This window comes from Musca autumnalis, unplaced genomic scaffold (genome assembly GCF_047663935.1).
Source record: "Musca autumnalis isolate F117 unplaced genomic scaffold, ASM4766393v1 scaffold_4, whole genome shotgun sequence".
Taxonomy (NCBI): domain Eukaryota; kingdom Metazoa; phylum Arthropoda; class Insecta; order Diptera; family Muscidae; genus Musca; species Musca autumnalis.
The window spans coordinates 104,257,582-104,276,977 of NW_027411977.1; the positions used below are offsets into that span (position 1 = coordinate 104,257,582).

General features: G+C 35.2%; 1 pseudogene; it reads left to right on the top strand.

Annotated features, from left to right (window-relative positions):
* Nucleotides 1–19,396, top strand: part of LOC141403036 (uncharacterized) — a 1,250,555-nt pseudogene that overhangs the window by 533,251 nt on the left and 697,908 nt on the right.

Sequence of the window (19,396 nt, forward strand, 5' to 3'; positions counted from 1 at the left end):
ACAATTGTGAACTTTTTTGGGGGAGGTGTGGACCGACATAGCCTACACTCCAACTAAAACAAAGTTTGGGCAAAATATTACGATGTATAAAATTTGGTTCTAATCGGTAGATCCGTTCGAGAGTAATCGTGCGCACCAGCCAGCTAGACATTAAGAGAGACAGATGAACGGACAGGGCTAAATAGACTCCAAATTGTCTGAAACGAATTTCGTCCAAACATACTTGGGGTCTAAAACAATATTTCGATGAGATACATCTTTGATCGTATTTTATTTGTATCCCCTTTACCCTAAATCTTGAGGTATAAAATAGGTGGCAAGGCGACTCCATGTTGCAATATTTGTATAAAAAATCCAATTTGACAACTGAACTGAAAATTTCTCTGTCATGATATAGACAATTTGTAGCATGGTAGGAAATTGTGGTTCTCTACACAAAACCCATTATATATTAGGCAGTAGGCCCGTAATCTAGCAGTCACATTATTGCAATTTACATCAGGGGAAAGGCCAGTAATTATTATTCCATATGTAGGCTACTTTGCCGGTATATGCTCTCCAGGAATTAAAATATGGACCAAAAATAAAATTTGTATATTTTTCATACAAAAGTAATGGTCTATGTCACCCGCTAAATAATAACAGATCATCATGCAAAATTACAGGCATTTTTTTCTACCTAAACTCTTACCTCCTGCAAAATGTCGTGACTATTGAGCTGTAATTGCGACCTCTAGAGTGTTAATTACTAAACTACAAACAAAAAACTAGATATATTAGGCTGTAGCTCTGTTATCTGATCACGTACATCAACGTAATCGATATCAGTGCAAAGGTCAAGAGATCGCCTTCCAAATATAACTCACGAGGGAAGAATGTGTCTTTCAGGAAGAAAGATATAAGCTCTATATTAAAATTTTTCACAATTTTCACATAAAAGTCCTGGTCTATTTAGCTCTTTAAATATTATCTGATCGGCATCTCAAATAGCAAGCTACATCCTTGACATATACACTTACCATATTTAAAATTTCGCGTTGATCGGACTATAATTGCGACCTACAGAGCCGCTACAAAATTGGATAAAAATTATGTTTTTGGTCCATTTCACCAGCTAAATATTTCATCTCCAACAAAAATAGGGATCTATTCTGGTCCGAACCCGACCTCCATGCAAAATTTCGTGACGATCGGTCCATAATTACGGCCTGAAGTTTGATTACAATTTATAATGGACAGACGGACATCTCAAAATCGCTTTATCTCGTCGAGATATGTCGAGTGGTATACCACATTGGGGGTCTCCAACGAATATTTTGCGGTGTTACATGAATTTTTACCAAAACAAACTTATAATACCCTTTCCACATAGTGATGTAGGGTATAAAAAACGGAGAGTGTTACGAAACCTGAACTTTTCCTGTGGAGCGTGTGTGTTCTACGTGGCTTATGCGTGTTTTTCATTGTGATTATTACAGTTACGACTATTTGACTTTTTTCTCAAAAATTATTTCCTGTAGCGGAAATTAATGAATTTTGCCTATTAATGTGTGTAATGACGTTTATTCTATTTAAGTATTAAAAACGCAAAACCCAATTTGAACATTTTTAAATACTATCAAATAAAAAAATCTCGAAAAATATTTCCTATTGCACCAATGAAAGACCTTGTATCCACACAGAAAAAAATTACTAGTGTTCAGAAAGTCTTGCCATATGTTCAAATTTCTGCATTCATGAACGCCTTTTATAAAGCAAGAAATACTGGTTTCTTCTGAGAGATTGAAAAGCTTTTTTTGGCCAGTTGTTTTGACTCTATTGACTAACAAACAAAACACATTACCCCAACCAAACCAGAGACAACTTCTGCTGCTTTTTACAATGCTTTTATTTTTTATTATTGTAATTTACTGTTTCTTCTAATGATTTTCGTCTTGTGAGCATAGCAGAACAATAAGAATCATATGTATATACATGATGGGTCTATCAGCACTATATATTAATGAAATTAAAAAATTATAGATGCGAACTACATCGTACAGCCAATCACTTTTTCTTCGACACTAAACGCACTGTATTTGTTTGGTTTGTTAATTGTTACAGACCACATTTAATGTCCAATCCATGAAAACAGTTTACCAGTTTAGATGGGGCCATAAAATCCGAACTGGATCTGACAGGACAAAACCTTACTAGAGTTTTTGTAGTCTCAATATGTACTTTCAAAAAATGCATAATAGAATTTGTTTGCATTTTCAGTGTTGCATACCGCTATAATTTGGCGGTTACGGTTCTTAGTGGTCGGAAAAACTTTTCCTATATAATGGGATTTGGTAGTTTTAATCGCCATTTTCGTGGACCTTTAATGGACAATTTTTTAATTCAGAACGTTTGCGACAACTACAAAACATAAAATGTCAAATTAGAGCTAACTCGATGTGAAAATGTAGTTAAAATCTTGAATATATAAAAATCGGTGTGAAAATGTAGTTAAAATCATCAATATATAAACTTCGGGAGTTAAATCCTTCAAAATTCCTTCCGATCGTATGACACTATACCAAAAGTTACCCATTTCTGTAGGAAAAGCAGCGCGGTAGTGTTCTATGGGGCTATATCAAAACGTGGTCCTATATTTCGCAGGAATATATTTTACCCCCAACTAAGAATATTTTAAAAATTTGCAGCCATTTCGCTATTACAACGGCGCTAAGTTATTTAAAATTAAAAGAATCGTGCAATACCGTTCAAACTGACAAATTTGTAGGAGAAATTTTCCTAGCCTAAATGAATACTAGATACCAAATTACAATCATTTCGGTTTTGTTGCCAAAACTTTCTTAAATTTTATTATAATATGAAATGTATGGGAATTTCATCTAAAAAGAAAAATTAAAAACCCGATTTAGATTTCATTCTCTATGTAAAAATGTACCCAACCTAATACACAAGTAAACATTTATGTATATATACATCTACAGCTTTTATCATACACGTGAAAACAATGGAAACAAAAAACTTTTTCCATTAACTTGACAACAAGATGTCAATAGTAACAAATTGTATGTATGTATGTATGTACATATGCATACATGTGTATATTACGTAAAGGGTGACATGTAGAAAATTTCAATACGAAGCAATAATATAAATCTCCATATATAACGTTTCACAATACATTTCATTTAACATACCTGTTGCCGGCAGGTCAAGTTCGGGGACATAAGTCCCTGTTTTGGTATAGCCCCATATAACTTTACAACCCGATTTCTTGTATTTTTGCATTTTACTTAAGCCAAAGTAGCATCTGTTGGCCAATACAATTCTTCTTTTTATTTCACAACTGATGTCGTTTGTTGTGTTTCGGCAGTGCTGAGGTATACAAAGTCTTTTACTACCTCAAAATTATAGGAACCAACTTCAACAGTTGGTACGATCTCAATGGACGCATTGCGCGTCGACACCGTCAACTTGGTCTTCTCGCCGTTTACCGCCAGTCCCACTTTAGCAGATTCTCCTTCGATCTTCCTAAAGGTATCGGTTACTTCTTTTACTGATCGTCCCATGATGTCTATATCATGAGCATAAGCAAGTAACTTGTTGGTATTGGTGTAGATTGTGCCACTTCTTTTGACGTTTGCCTCTCGTATAACCTTTTCTCGTATAACCTTTTTCTTTCTTTTGAAAACATCACACGAAAGGCTGTCTCCTTTTGGTACAAAAACCGATTCGGAGAGGTTCTTTCCCATCTTTACTGAAGATCTTGTGTCAGTTAGAGTAATTTTACAAAGCCGAATGAGTTTTGCGGGGATACCAAATTCAGACTTGGCTTGGAATACCTTTGAACGTAGCGGGCTGTCGAAGGCTGCTTTATAATCGACAAAAAAGTGGTAGGTGTCGATCTGCATCTCTTGAGTATTCTCCAGGATTTGCCGCAGGGTAAATATCTGGTCAATGGTGGACTTGCCAGGTCTAAAACCGCATTGGTATGGTCCAATTATTTCGTTGACCATGGGCTTTAGTCGTTCGCACAATATCCCTGACACTATCTTGTAGGCTATAGGGAGAAGACTTATGCCCCTATAGTTGGAGCATAAAGTCTTATCACCTTTTTATGAACGGGACACAGGATGCTCACGTTCCAATCGTCGGGTACACGTTCTTCCTGTCAGATGCAGCTAACTAGCTGATGCATACACCTTATCAGCGTGTCGCCTCCGGTTTTAAACATCTCGGCTGGTAGGCCATCAGCTCTTGCTGCCTTATTATTCTTCAGCCGGTTTATTGCTGTCTTTACTTCGTCTTGGCCGGGTGGTATATATTCAATACCATCCTCTGGGATTGGATCTGTGGTATCTTCGTCGACTTTGCTACTATTGGATACCAACGGTTTGGTAATATGCTCTTTCCATATCCTTAGCACACTATCTGTATCAGTTACCAGATTACCTTCCTGGTCTCTACAGGAGAATGTGCCTGTACCAAAGCCATCTGTTTGATGTTTCACTCTTTGGTAGAATTTTCGGACTTCATTCTGTCTCCTGTACACCTCGATTTGTTCACACTCCCGTTTTTACATCACTCTATTTTTCCTGCGGAAAAGACGTTTCTCTCTCCATCTCTCCCGATACCTCTATCGTGTGGTATGCGTTGCAACTGATTGTAAAGTAGCCCTATATGCCGCATTTTTTTCTTCGGTAGCAGCACGACACTCCTGGTCATACTATTGATTCCTTGGTGGAGGTCTCTGGTATCCAAGTACTGGGCAATGTGGGCAACGTTTTGACATTGTCCTGATATGTTACCGGGACGACGAGTGCTTTGATTAAGCAGTTGGGCCAGTTGAGTGGAATATGCTGTGGCTATCTGTTGTGATTGCAGCTTACCGATGTCCAACTTCCGTGTTGTGTCTGTTCGTGCTTTATTTGCAACGTTTAGACGGGTACGTACCTTTGCTGGAACAATGTTTGCGCCTCGGAAGGATCGTACATCCAACACGCTCGATGAATGTCTTCCATCTATCACAACATGATCAATTTGATTACTTGTTCTTTGATCTGGAGACAGCCAGGTGCCCTTATGAATATCGAGATGATTAAATCTGGTACTGCTAACTACCATGTTTTTTGCAGGTTCAAAGTCTAGTCATACCATTGTCAGATACTGTGGAGACTGAATTTCCCGACTGTTCGGCCAAAGATATTCTCCTTTCCAATTTTGGCATTAAAATCGCCTAGAATGATTTTAATGTCATGGGCAGGGCAACGGTCATATGTTTCTTCTAAGCGCTCGTAAAATATATCTTTGGACTGTTCGTCCTTGTCTTCAGTGGGAGCATGAGCGCAAATAAAGCCGATGTTGAAGAATTTTGCTTTTTAATCGAATTGCAACGAGTCTTTCATTCACTGGGGCGAAGATGGAGACCAGATGTTTTAACCTCCGACCAACTACAAATCCGCAACCAAACTCATGCTTTGTGTCATGCCAGCTATAATAAAGTGCGTCACCTTTATGTGTTGTTGTGACGCCTATCCCGTTCCATTGTTCAGTTCCCCAGGCGACACCACGGGGAGGTCAGTGTCCACTTGAGATGAAAGAGGGACCAAGATAAATCCTGGGCTTTGCCATGTTAAAGCCGGTCAGGACCGTTCCTTGGTATCTTTCATCCCTTACTTCACCAAACGCTTTTTTACTTATAGGTAAAAATAACGCCATTTTACTTTTTTTGTATTAATTATTGAAAAACAAACACATCAAAATACCCGAAAACACATGGCGTTTTATTCAATCTAATTATAAGAGGCACAGTTTTTATCACATCAAAGTAAATACCACATCTAGTACACAGATAATTTTATATAATCTAATCTAATGAAGCGTAGCTTATATACAATTCGAGAATAGTTATAACTTCATCACTATTAATAGACAGATGAAAAAACACCAATATCATCATTGTGTGATAAAAGGAATTGAAAAGGCATTTTTAGATTTGCTACATACGTCCTTTTCGTTCATCAGCCTGTCTGACTAAATGCCACAAAACATTAATCACACAATTTGTTGGTCACATTAAGAGATAAGTAACATACCCTTGGCTCTATGATCCCCCAATAAGAAAGCCAGAATGATGTTTTTGCACTTTTCCAAAGTAATCTGAGGGTTTTTTTTACAGACAAATTGAGTTGCAAATCTATGAACGACTTTCGATTCATTTCAAATGAAAGAACATGATTAGGATTTTAGTATGAATTAAGAACAAAGCATGAAGTGGCAATCATCTATCAATATAAGAATTGTAAACGCATATGGGTGTATGTATGTATACTATGGTTATGACTTTTTGACATTTTTCTTCAAAAATGATTTCCTGTAGCAGGGATAAATGAACTTTTGCCTATTAATCACTATGCTATCGTTTATTCCATTGAAATATAAAAAAAGTTCACGCACAAATCGATTTTAAAAAAAATAATTTTTTGAAAAAATATATGAAATGAAAAAAATTTTTTTTTTTTCAAAAAATTATTTTTTGTTGCACGAATGAACTACTAATGAGCCTACTAATAACTATAATAACGTTTATTTCATTCAAATATTAAAAAAGTCGCGAAAAAGGTCGCTTTGAAAAAATTTTAAATTTTTTGTTTTTTGTTAAAAAATTATATTTTTGAATAAAAGCGTTTACGACATTTTTACGATTCTCAGAATTTAAGAAAAATAGTGAGAAATAAATTGTATGTCATTTTAATTATCTCATGTGGTGGATTTCATTTGTCCAGAACTGATGTTCTTTATGATAAGAGCTACAAATTTGCCTCCATGAGCAAATTAAAATTCTTCACGGTTTGGGAGATATGCGCCTGCTAAAATGCTCACTTTTGACTTTATTTTTCAAGGATATTTTTGATGTCCTTTTAATCCTGGAATGCAATAATTTATAATTATTATATAAATCCTATACTCTCCTCTTTAATATGACACCAATACCAGCATCGTTCGACGATTACAAGTATTTAAAATATTTTTTTGAAAAATGTTGAGCTTTGAAATTTGTTTGACGTCTAAAAGGTCAAATGATGAGAAAACGAAAAATTAAAAATACCATTATAGTCCATTTTGCCTATACTTTCATATGTATATAGCCCGGTTCAAGTGTAACAACATTTTTTGAAATTGTCGGACGGTGTTATCAACACTCTGTTCTAAAAGAGATTTCCCTTTTCTGAGTTTTAGGTTCAGTGATGAAATAATTATTTGCTATTAGAAATCATCCGTGAATATGTGTTTTAGTTATAAGTATTAGTTATGTATATACTTTCGGTATGCAGATTAATAAAACTGAAAGTAAATAAGTGGTTTAAAGATTAAAAATTCATATAAAATTAATTTAATTTATCCTTAAAAGGGACGTTAATCAATCTATATCTAAGTGTAATCGCATATGTATGGATGCAATAACATAATTTATTATGAATTATTTTCCAAACAAATGACTAACATATTTTTTTTCTCATTTTTCCCCTTTTACATTCTTCGCCTACACACAATCATAATCGGGAAATCAAACAACATCCATTAATATGGCAAATCATTTCTCGTCTATTCTAAAATGGGGTCAACATATCGAACAAAACTTGGACAACAAACAAATCAAACTTCATAACAATGCCTTCATACCGTTCGTTGTACAATGCCACATAATTTGTTATGCTTTTTGCCGAATCAATGTATAAATGGTCATTGAATTGACCACTTGTATGTTATACCAAATAACGGTTTGTGGCCATTTGCTGTTGTTGCTTGGTCCTTTGCCTATGAACAGGAATCGTTGATGGGCAACTCAATGGGATCATTACGTAGCAGTTCACCTGGACCCAAGGGTGAACCAGGAATGAAAGGTGAAATGGGAAGACAAGGTGAAAGAGGTCAACCAGGACAAAAAGGTAAACGTGGAGATCCCGGAATGACTGGAGAAAAAGGCGATAGGGTGAGTACATTAATGTTTAAACACATATGTATAATAATGAAGAAATGTATGTATAAATACTTGTGTTCCTACATACTAGAATTTTAGTCTGTTACCAGTACTGAGTACTTAAAAGAATACCAACATATATGTATGTATATTCATGTATTCTAACATATCATACGTTTACTTAAATCCGATTAAGGCATGTAAAAAAAAATATATAAAAAATGGAAATGTATATTTATGTACATTAGAGTTATTGCTTTTCTGCACTTTTAACAAATATCAAAACATTGCCACATAGCCGTGTAGACCATGAAAAAATATGAAGAAATGCATTGTTAAACAAGTTCCCGCATCGATAGCATGCAAGTTTTCTATTGCAGTTATTTTTATACCCTCCACCGTAATATGAAGGGTATAATTAAATTTGTCATTCCGTTTGTAACACATCGACTTATTCATCAAAGACCCTATAATCAACATTTTTCTTTGTAAAAATAATCAGAAGGCCGTCAGAAATCGCTGTTAGTGCGGGAACTTTTTGCGCCGAATCGGGGTAAAAACGCGTTTTTGTTATCATGATAATATTACCGACATGATCATGGTGTGGTATTTTTTTTTTTTGGTTATAGCCCTAATTTATATTACCGGAAATCGGCGGTAACGGTATATTGGAGTTATATCAAAAGGTTGTCCTATGTCCACAATTTGTATAGATTATTCTTATGACCACTGGAAACCCTTAATGTCAAATTATAGCCTTAAATCGGGCGGTACAGCTTTATGGAGGATATACCAAAACGTGGACCTACATCGAGAATTCGCTGTAGAATCATTTTATAACCATCCCTATTGAAAACTAAGCACCAAATTTCAGTCATGTACTTCTGTTGGGTAATATAACTAAAACCTTCGAAATATCGAAAATCAGGAGGCACTTTCTTTGGGGGCTATATAACATAGAATTATACTTATACATATATTTCTCTAAGAATCTTTTATACACAAACGGAGAATAATAATAAACTTTAGAAATTTCGGTTTAAACTAAAAGCTTCTAAATAAAAACAAGTAAGGGCCGAACTTTTTATACCACCCCCACAATATTCAAAGAAATAAAAACAATTAGTATCTACTAAGCTCTTTCTCTACGTTAAGTATAATTCAGTCATGCTCAAATATTTTATGCATTACAACGGCAGATGAGAATGAAGAGAACGAATCTTGTTGTTGTTCATCAGTTAACGTATATGGTGTAATTCCTTGCAGGAGAATAATATCTTAACTGACTAAATAAAATACATACCAAATTACAGCAATCTTGGTTCGAAAATTTGACAAAAAAAAAAACCCTCGAAATATATAAAATTAGACACATGTATGTATATGGATAGTTTTTTGCAAGTAAGTTTTCTATCTTCTGGGAACACAAAATTCCAATTGACAATGAACTCGGTAGGATACTGCGACTAAAATCTTAAATATCTTAAAATGATGGTGGGGGATATAGAAAGCTATACTTAAATTTTCTGTAAGTAATATCAAGGGTCTATAGACCCTTTCTGAATGAATAGTGCTTTTAAAGAGCTTTTCTTATAGAAAGGGTGCTTCAATAACCATTTCTAAAAGAAGGCGTGCTTCAATAAACACTTTCTGAGAGAAAGGGTGCTTCAAGGAACCCTTTCTGAGAGAATGGGTGCTTAAAGAAACCCTTTCTGAGAGAAAGGGTGCTTAAAGAAATCCTTTCTAAGAGAAAGTGTGCTTAAAGAAACCCTTTCTGAGAGAAATGGTGCTTCAGGAAACGCTTTGTAAGAGGAAGGGTGCTTATTGAAACCATTTCTGAGAAAAAGGGTGCTTCAAGAAATCCTTTCTGAGAAAAATGGCGTTTCAGGAAACCATTTTTAGAGAAAGGATGCTTAAATAAACACATTTTGGGAGAAGGGGTGCTTCAGTAGCCCCTATTGAACTTTCTGCAAGCAAGAATTCTCTTATTGACCCCTTCTGAAAAAGAGCGCTTCTATTGGGCCTTTCCTCAAGAAAAGGTGCTTTCTTCTTGCAGAAAGGGTGCTTGGACAAACTCTTTCTACAAGAAAGGGTGCTTGCATAGACCCTTTCTACAAGATAGGGTCCCTGCATAGACCCTTTCTAATAGAAAGCGTATTTTAGGGGCCCTTTTTGAAGGGGTCTATTTCGGTATGAATAATCTGGGTCAAACATTGCAAATACTCAAAATCGGGCGGTACCGTTCTATGGGGGCTATTTCAAAATATAGACCTGCACATACAAAATTTCTGGGGAAAGTTATCTTCTTTTGCTGTCAAAATACATTTTTGGTTTAAAAACCAAAAACATTATTGTACAACTTCATAATTCGTATTCTTCCAATAAGTTTTCGTTCTTTTATTCTCTTTGGTGCATTCTTCGCTGCAAACACTTTTGACATCAAAAGAAGACTAAGGCCTGTAATTGCTTTCTTGGTAGCCTTACAAAATGAACCTTGATTAGAACTAAGGACGGAAAGTGTTCACAGCCAATAAATAGCGAGCGGAAAAATATGTATGTATTGGGGTATTGGAATGTGATGAAATCGATATTTAGACTTCTAAAAAATATTATTATGGAGAAATCGGTAGAAAGTCAAATAATAAAATCAAAATTGTATACTGAATTGTGTTCAAAAGTTTCACGACAACAACAAAATTTTAAACAGATTGCATTCGATGGGTTTTTAAGTCCAAAAGAGAGGAAATATGGTAAAGATAATTCCAATTTTTAGATTCACTTTGGCAGTTTTGTTGAGATGTATGTTTTACTTACTATTTGTAGGTAAGTCAAGCTTAATCACATATTTGTTGTTTTCAAATTCAAAAACAAAAAGCTCGAGTCGTCATAAAATTGGAGAAGGGTTCTTTGTTTCAATACAAAGAACTACGAGAACTGATGAGTCCAAGTGGCATTGGACGAAACTAGTCTTCTCTGCCATCCCCTAAAGTAATTAAATTTAACTACATCTCACTTTAAACTTGTTGTTTTTAAATTTGAAAACAACAAATATGAGATTAAGATAACTCCAATTCATAAAGCGAGTAAACATTACCATTACAACACATATGTGAAACATATTAGCTCGATTGTTATATACGTCCAAAAAAATATATTTTACAGTTCCACATATAAAAATATTTGTAGGTAAAATTAATTGGTTCTATTCAGATGAATCTGGTTGTATGCACTCTCCGACGAATATTTCGATATGTTAAGAAAGTTTGTGAAACTGTACATGTTATGCTGAAGGATATAAAAAGAGCTGATGTCAGCAATGGCCAAGCATAAATGTCCAACTTTCAATAACACGATACGCTTGAAATTTATCCCATTCACAAAGCAATACCATGCTCGACAGGTAAAAGCTAATACAACACAATTAGATTTGGTAGTGTATGCATGTATTTACACATGCATAAATACACATGTGTTTGTTCTAAGTTAATAAACGACTTTTCTTCCAACGTCATGTCATTTATTGTCCTCAGTCTGCCAAGGCTTAACACCATTTACCAAAGTAATATAATCATCAGCATCTACGACAAGGTGGCAAAACGACCTGATGAAATCTCATAAATCCCTTAATTATTGGAATAGTTTCATTTCATTTTTGCTTTCGTCACCTTTGAGTCGACTAATGTTTTGCCACGCAATGTCATTGATTATTTTGGTGAAGCAATGATTTGCAGTAATTTTATTAGGACGTGTATGAATGTCTGTTTGTGTTTTTTTCTTTACTTCTTTTTGTATGAGGAGAAAGAATTAAGACATGCGGTATTACTTGTATATTTCCTTTGACAACTGGAGTTATCTTTTCAATCATGTATTTAATATTCTTTTACTACTAATGTTATTTAATTACCTCAAATGATGAGGTTGATTTACTTGTTATAGAAAATGCTATTCATCTAATTATCATTGCTAATTTTATGGCATCCATGGGTAATGTTTCGAGAATGACACATAGCTTTTTTGGTATCCAAGATGATGATGTTGAAAAAAGAAGAAACAAGGGGATATTTTTAATGGACAGCTATATGCACAGCTATACAAATCCCATGAAGTTCATATATGTACATCCATTCAAATTCTATGTAGTACTGAAAAAATCTGCCGATTCCTACAAGTAAAATTGCTTAATGCAAATCAAGACAAAGATTATTTTCAGAAAAAGGCCAACATACTGTGCATGTTGCGGATAAAAATTTTTACGTATCCATGTCTTTTTCCCTAAACAACCATTAAATGTGTCAACAACAAAAATATATCCTCAAAAAACGATATCCCTCCAGAAGTTTATATGAACGTTGTGCTGTAAATTTCTCTTAATGGCCCTGCACAAAAACTACAAAAAAAAAATCGCACCGAAAATAATAGTAAACAAGTTGTCATCTTATATTTTCAAAATCCCCGAAATAAAGAATAAAAATGGCTTAAGACTAAGCCAATAAAATATTAAAGGATAAAAAGAAATGACAAAGATGTAACAACGAAAAGGATACATAATACAACTGTACTATAACTAACTTAACAGAAAAAGAAAAAAAGTAAACCCTTTTTTCTTCTTATAATCCTTGACAACGGTCAAGTTTTCAAGGATTTATTTTCTCTTATAATGCTTAGGTGTGAAGAAAAATAGTTTGATTGTTGTTTGGGTGTATGCGAAACACAGGGAATGAATGTTTGGTCTTAGAAATAATATACAGATATTGTTGTAAATTCACCAGCATAATATGGTCTATCATGCGAAAAAAGATCCAAAAACAATGCCGACAAATTACAGAATCAAAGCGACAAATTACAGAAAAACTTCAATATTTCCAGTTGTATTTTTATACCCTGTAGGGTACAACTATCTTTGTCATTCCGTTTGTAACACATCGAAATATTCGTCAGAGGCCCGTACATATTTAGTTGACACTCTACAGCATAAATAACTAATATTAAATCCTAAATATACATGTAACAATCGACATCTATTTAAAAACGAAGTGAGTTCAAGTAATGAAGAGCTAACAAATCGTTAAGTACCTTTTCATTGGACCTATATATGTCGACAATTTTTCGTGAAGAAGTTTTGTGACCACTGGGAACCTCAAATGTCGAATTACAGGTAGTTCGGTCAATAAATGTAGCAAAAATCACCAAAAGACCTAAAATCGGGAGGTACTATTGTATGTGAGCTATACCAAAACATGGACTTATGTTGACAATTTTTGTTGGAGAAGTTTTGTGACAACTGGGAACCTCAAATTTTACATTACGGGTAGTTCGGTCAAACAATTTAGTTAAACCCCTCAAAATACCGAAAAGCGGGAGGTACCGTTATACGGGGCTACACCAACATATGGGCCTACGTTGACAATTTTAGAACGGATATGTTCGGAGAAGTTTTGTGACAGCTAGGATGTCAAATGTCAACTTACGGGTAGTTCGGTCAAGAAATTTAGTTAAACCCCTCAGAATACAGAAAGTTGGAAGGTTCTATTCCTAAGAACTTCAAATGTCAAATTACAGCTTTTTCGGTTAAAAATTGTACCTAAAGACCTCAAAATACCAAAAATGTACTGTTAAATACAAAAACTTGGCCCATGCAGCCCATCTTCGAACTTGTTCTGCATATATGAAAAATATACCCGAGTGCATTCATTTTGGACAGAAGTTTGTATTACTCCTAGGATGTTTGGTGTTGAAAATGGGCTTCATCGATCCTAGACCGTCATGATTCCACCGAAATGGCTAACATTTGGCTGTTGTTGTTGTAGCAACACAAATATATTTGTTCGTATATCTTTTCCAGTTATCTGGTTCGCTTCTTCTGCGTTCAGATTCAAAAATTCTGTAACCATTTAGAATCAGGAGACAGGTGAGTGGAATTAGCCAGGGATTTAAACAAAGACACAAACACACAGGGGACACATGCATGCATGTGTTGGGTATCGTACCATCAATTCGGGCCCAATACTATTTGAGGCAGCTGCCAGCTGCATCATCCGAATTTTAACTTGGCTAAAGCCACTGGTATTTGGCTTGACAGCTGGCGTTCTTCTGTTGCGATATATGGAGTTTGTTTTCGGAGTACGGTATTCACACTTTACCTTTGGACTTCCGGTGCAACAATATTAGTGTGAATGCTATTCAAGCCTTGTTGAAAGTGTCGTTGATCAAGTGGTTTTCGCTTATACGTTTAGACCTCACTCTCCAAATCATGAAGATCTTTCCTAACGTGACTGGGTAGGGGATACCTGTCCACTAGACCACGACGGTAACACGAATCTTTTGGTATTTATTCTTCGTTGGTTGTCCACGGTTTGATATAGCCCTCATATAACTGTACATTTCGATTCTGGAAACGTTGAAGGTTTTGGCCACTTACACAACATCTTCGAAAGGACAATGAAGACACCGTAGTGCAGTGGTGAGCACGTCCGCCTGGTACTCAGAAGGTCTCTGGTTAAATTCCTGACCATAACATCAAAATTTTCAGTGTAATGTTGGTCACCGACATTACAATCCCTCCTGGGATTTATTTTGGTTTTTAGATGGATTTATTTTGTTTTTTTTTTTTTAGGATTCGTTGGAAATATGTTCACGTTTTGATACATCGCTACGAAATGTACCTCCCGATTTTCAGCATTTTGAAGGTCTTGTAACATAATCTAACCAAAATGGTTAACATTTGCTATTTAGCCTCCGTCGGGGTATCAAACATTTCTGTGGAGAATTTCCGCTATTAGTTTACATATAGACCCCATTGAACGGTACCGCTCAATCTTCGGTATTATAAAATTTTTATTTAAATTTTAAATGGCTAAAATTTGACATCTAGTCTTCGCTAAGGACGTGAATTGTTTCATTAGAGAATTGTGGGTATAGATCCCTGATGGACAAGCAATGGCTGCTTACGCAATTAGCAACAGAACCCAAAACCACCATTACACACAAACTATACCCACACAAGCTGCGTAAGCGCAAGTAACACAAATGCCTACCCTGCCAACAATTGGAAGTGCGTTTCGCACTCCCTCGCCTAAGAGGTCACTCCTGAGACATGCCAAGGAAGATCGTTGGTGAATTACACAAACAATTTCTATAGCCTTATAGTGATTACGATTTATCGCGTATGCCGATACTTCGGAGTGACTTCTGAGTGACTTCCAAGGCGATTGTTTACATTTATTTAATGATTCAACACATTTGAACAAATATAGAACATTTTCTATCTGATGATTATATGAGGCGGTGGTGCAGTGGTAAGCATACTCGCTTTGCACTCTGGAGGTCCGGGTGCGCTTCCCAAGTCAGGCAACAAAACATCACATTTTTAAAATGACAAAATTAATGTAGGCGGAAATTGCAAAGAATGATTTCTCTAAAAGAGAAGAAAAAGAAAAAAATAAATAAACATAACAAAATTAAGAAAAAAAATTAATAAAAATAAATAGAAAAAAATATTTTTTTTTTAATTTCTAGAACTATCGCGGAAATGATCTTCTAGAAGTGTCGCTGGAGTGACTTCCAAGACGACTCGCCGGCTTGGTTCATTTTTTCACAACGGAGGTCACTTCAGGGTGACTTCTGCGACTATCGCCGCGACAGTTTTCATCGCCCTGGGCGACACGCCTAAGTCACTTCCGCGATAGTTTTTGCTTGCAGGGTATGCACGCGTGCATAGGAGTTAATGTCGCCTTTTCTCTGCTGACCAACAATAGTATATATCCCCAGCAAAATAAATTGGAAGTAGTGCAATGTGGACTAGTTCTGTCACGGCATATTTTGATGCAGTTCAACCGGAGTCGTGAAAAAGGCAATCCAGTCCTCACATTTTAACCGCATTTGGATGCAATCCAAAGAATCACATCCACTTGTCACATTTTCACAACTTCCGGATGCAGTTCAGCGGAGTCGTGAAAAAGACACTCCAATTCCCCACAATTTAACAGCATCCGGATGCAGTCCAAACGGAGTCGTGAAAAAGGCACTCCGTTCGCTACATTTAAATAAATAATATTTAATTTGTGAACATTTTCCGGTAACTCACGAGGAGAAAATTTCCGAATGGAGTGCTGTTGGAGTACATGTCGAAATCGTAACTGGTGATGGGAAGATTTAGCAGATGAAGCAAAAACAGTTCAGCTTGGATTAAATGGAGAGCGGAGGAAACACGCATATTTGCGATTGAATTCAATGGAGAATGTTCATAATTTGTGTTAATGTAATAAAGTTCTTAATATTTTTGTTTTACACAAATAATGCATTTTATTTGTTCTGGCATATTTTGTAATGTCTTGTACAGTTTCCGCAGAATGCCTATATCAAAACACGTGCTTTGGACTGGCTCCTATTCTACCCCAAAGGGTTAGTTAAAAAGCAATGCCAAAGGGTCAGTTAAAATGCAGTGCCAGAGGGTCAGTTAAAATGCAGTGCCAAAGGGTCAGTTAAAATGCAGTGCCAAAGGGTCAGTTAAAATGCAGAGCAATGGAGTGCCTCTTTCCGTAGTCAGGCTCTTGTAAAAATCATGAGTGAAAATTCATAACTTGATGCACTTCCAGATAACATGTAGATATCATTGAACTGCCTCTTTGGAGGCAAACTTTTTGCTGGATCCACATATAATAGAGCCTCCGTATAACGGTATCGTCCGATTTTCGAAACCTTCAAGGTTATAGGTAAAATAAATCGCTTAAATTTGGTATATTCTCTTTGTTGGGGACAGAAAACATTTCTGTAGAGAACGGTAGGTATAAGTGATTCACGTTTTGATATAGTTCGGATTTTGAGAATGATGAAGGTTCAGCCACATTCTCAATGGATAGAAATACGCCACACAGGAAACGATCAATATAGGTCCAATCCGAATATGACACGTAAAGTTACCGAATTGCAAGGGAATATGTGAAAATAAAGTCATAAACTAATAAATCTTAAACAGGGATAGTAAGATTATTTGGGACCTATATTTTGTATACTGGTAATACTTTTCACGGTGGGTTAAGTTTGATCATCATATTAGGTGAAACTTAGTATAAAGAGATAGACTGCAGATTGTTCAATGAACCTCTTAGGTCATTTGATGTGTTTCTGAAACGTTTTTGCTTTGACATTGTAATTGATTGCTATTGATTTTTGAATTGTTGTCGCAGACTGGGACCAAAGTGTTTGAAGGGTTAACGTCTCAAATCCCGGCCATTTGAAGAATTTAAATCCGCATAAATTCCTAAAATGTAAAGTCATACGTGAAAACGTTACTCCCAAAATAGATTTGAGAGTTATATCCGTTGGAAGTTATGTCACCGCACATAATTAAGTCATTGTCGTTCCAGGTCATTGCTTGATATAGTACACCCCTGCCTCATGAAGCGTCTACAAATAAAATATTTTTTCAATAAAATTGTCAACTCACTAAGAATCCAAAGTGCCAAGTATCATAAAATAAATTCAGTTTTCAAAAATCTTAGAATAGGTCTCTAGGTATAAAACAATGTTTTACCTACATATCGACGCCTCCAAACAATAGTATGCTAAGTCGACTTAGCATGTTTTCAAGGTCTTTACATTTTTATATTTAACGTCCTTTAACTTAAATTCTGTCAAATTTTGGTAATGATCGCACAATCCGAACAGAAGTTATGAACAAATATTTACTAGCACAGTACTGAAGGTCAAAGAAATTTCCAAACTTTTAGAGCTTGTCCTGCAAAACTCGCTTTTCAGAATTAGCAAACTATTATTTGGAGGTGTCGAACGTCCTTTTACTTAAATTCTGTGTAATTTTGGTAACGATCGGTCAATCCGAACAGAAGTTATAAACAAATATTGACTTAGCATAGTACTGAAGTTCAAAAAAATTTCCAAACTTTGAGAGCTTCTCCTGCAAAACTCACTTTTTAGACTTAGCATACTATTATTTGGAGGTGTCGATATGTACATATGTATGGATGAATCTTTTTTAAATTTTTAACCTTTTATTCTTTATTCGCAATCCACTCTATTTTGTTTGGTTGTATTCACATAAGGGTGTGTGAGCCCGATAACAGATCTTATGAGAGTTTGTATATTTGAAATTGCTAATTGTTGCACAATAAATACACACACATTCACACTCTCTCAAAAGATGTGCAGTGCAAACATAGCATATATACTATTTATTATATATGTACATATGTATATGGGTGTGTGAATTGCTCCATGCTACATGCATGGATGATAGAATATGCACCGCTTCAATAGTTGTTTACGACGAGTGTACGAGGATGTTAAAGCGTTTGTTTATGCCACACTTAAAACAAAAAAAAAAAACTCTAAAATCCGAATTTCTGATCTGTGGCTAAAAAACGAATCCTGCAAAAATTGTGAAAATTGGATGGGATTTTTAATATAGCTACGGTAGGGCGATTTTACCTATTTGGAGCCCTATGTAGCTATATCGAAGTCTGATCCGATTTTCAATTGTTGGTAGGATTCTTTTTTTAGCCACAACAATTAACTGGAAAATGTTCATCGATTGGACCATAAATGCGGATTTTAGAGAATTTTTGTGAAAATACACCTTCGGCCCCATACAAATTACTATGGAAACAAAGATCCCTCTGGTGGCACGGGTTAACATTAACCGATCGCCATAAAATTTCATATATAAGGTTTTTGCTTCAAATGGAAAAAATTAGGTGTTAGGTTCTTCAAAAATAAATGTTGGTCGTTTTTGGGGCCACCCTAATGTATATGTATAGATTTATGAATGTAGTTATAAATATGTTCGTTCTATTTTAAGTGAATACTATCAACCATTCGATTGGATACGGTTTAAATATTAAAAAATATGTATGTGATTTTAATTCTATTGGATGAAATAAACATCCTGAGAACTCCATTGAAGTAGATGACACTCTACAAATTGCATAGGATTTTGAGAATTGAATGGAATTCATTTAGATGAACAAAAAGTTTTATAACGTTTTAAATATTTTTTTTCTAAAAAAAGGAAACTGAAATTAAAACAAGTAAAAAGCGTTAAGTTCGACCGGGCATTAAATTCCTCAAATCATCCGAACGTATATATGGGAGCTTTATCCAAATCTGAATCGATTTCGATATAATTTGGCACATTTATTTCTTGACCGGATTCAGTAACACATTCTTAATTTCTTCGGGCATATATAGCATCTTTGGAGCAGCAATAATGTAAATGTTTCTAAATCTAGACCGCTTTCCATATTATTTCGCATATTTACTTCAAGAACGAATTCAGTCGTACATTCCAAATTTCATCGAAATCGGACATACAGTGTTGCGCATATCAAAAGCAACAAATCCAGGTTTACGCATTAATTCAATTTTTAAAACAAGAGCAACAACGGAATATTATTAACAATTGTA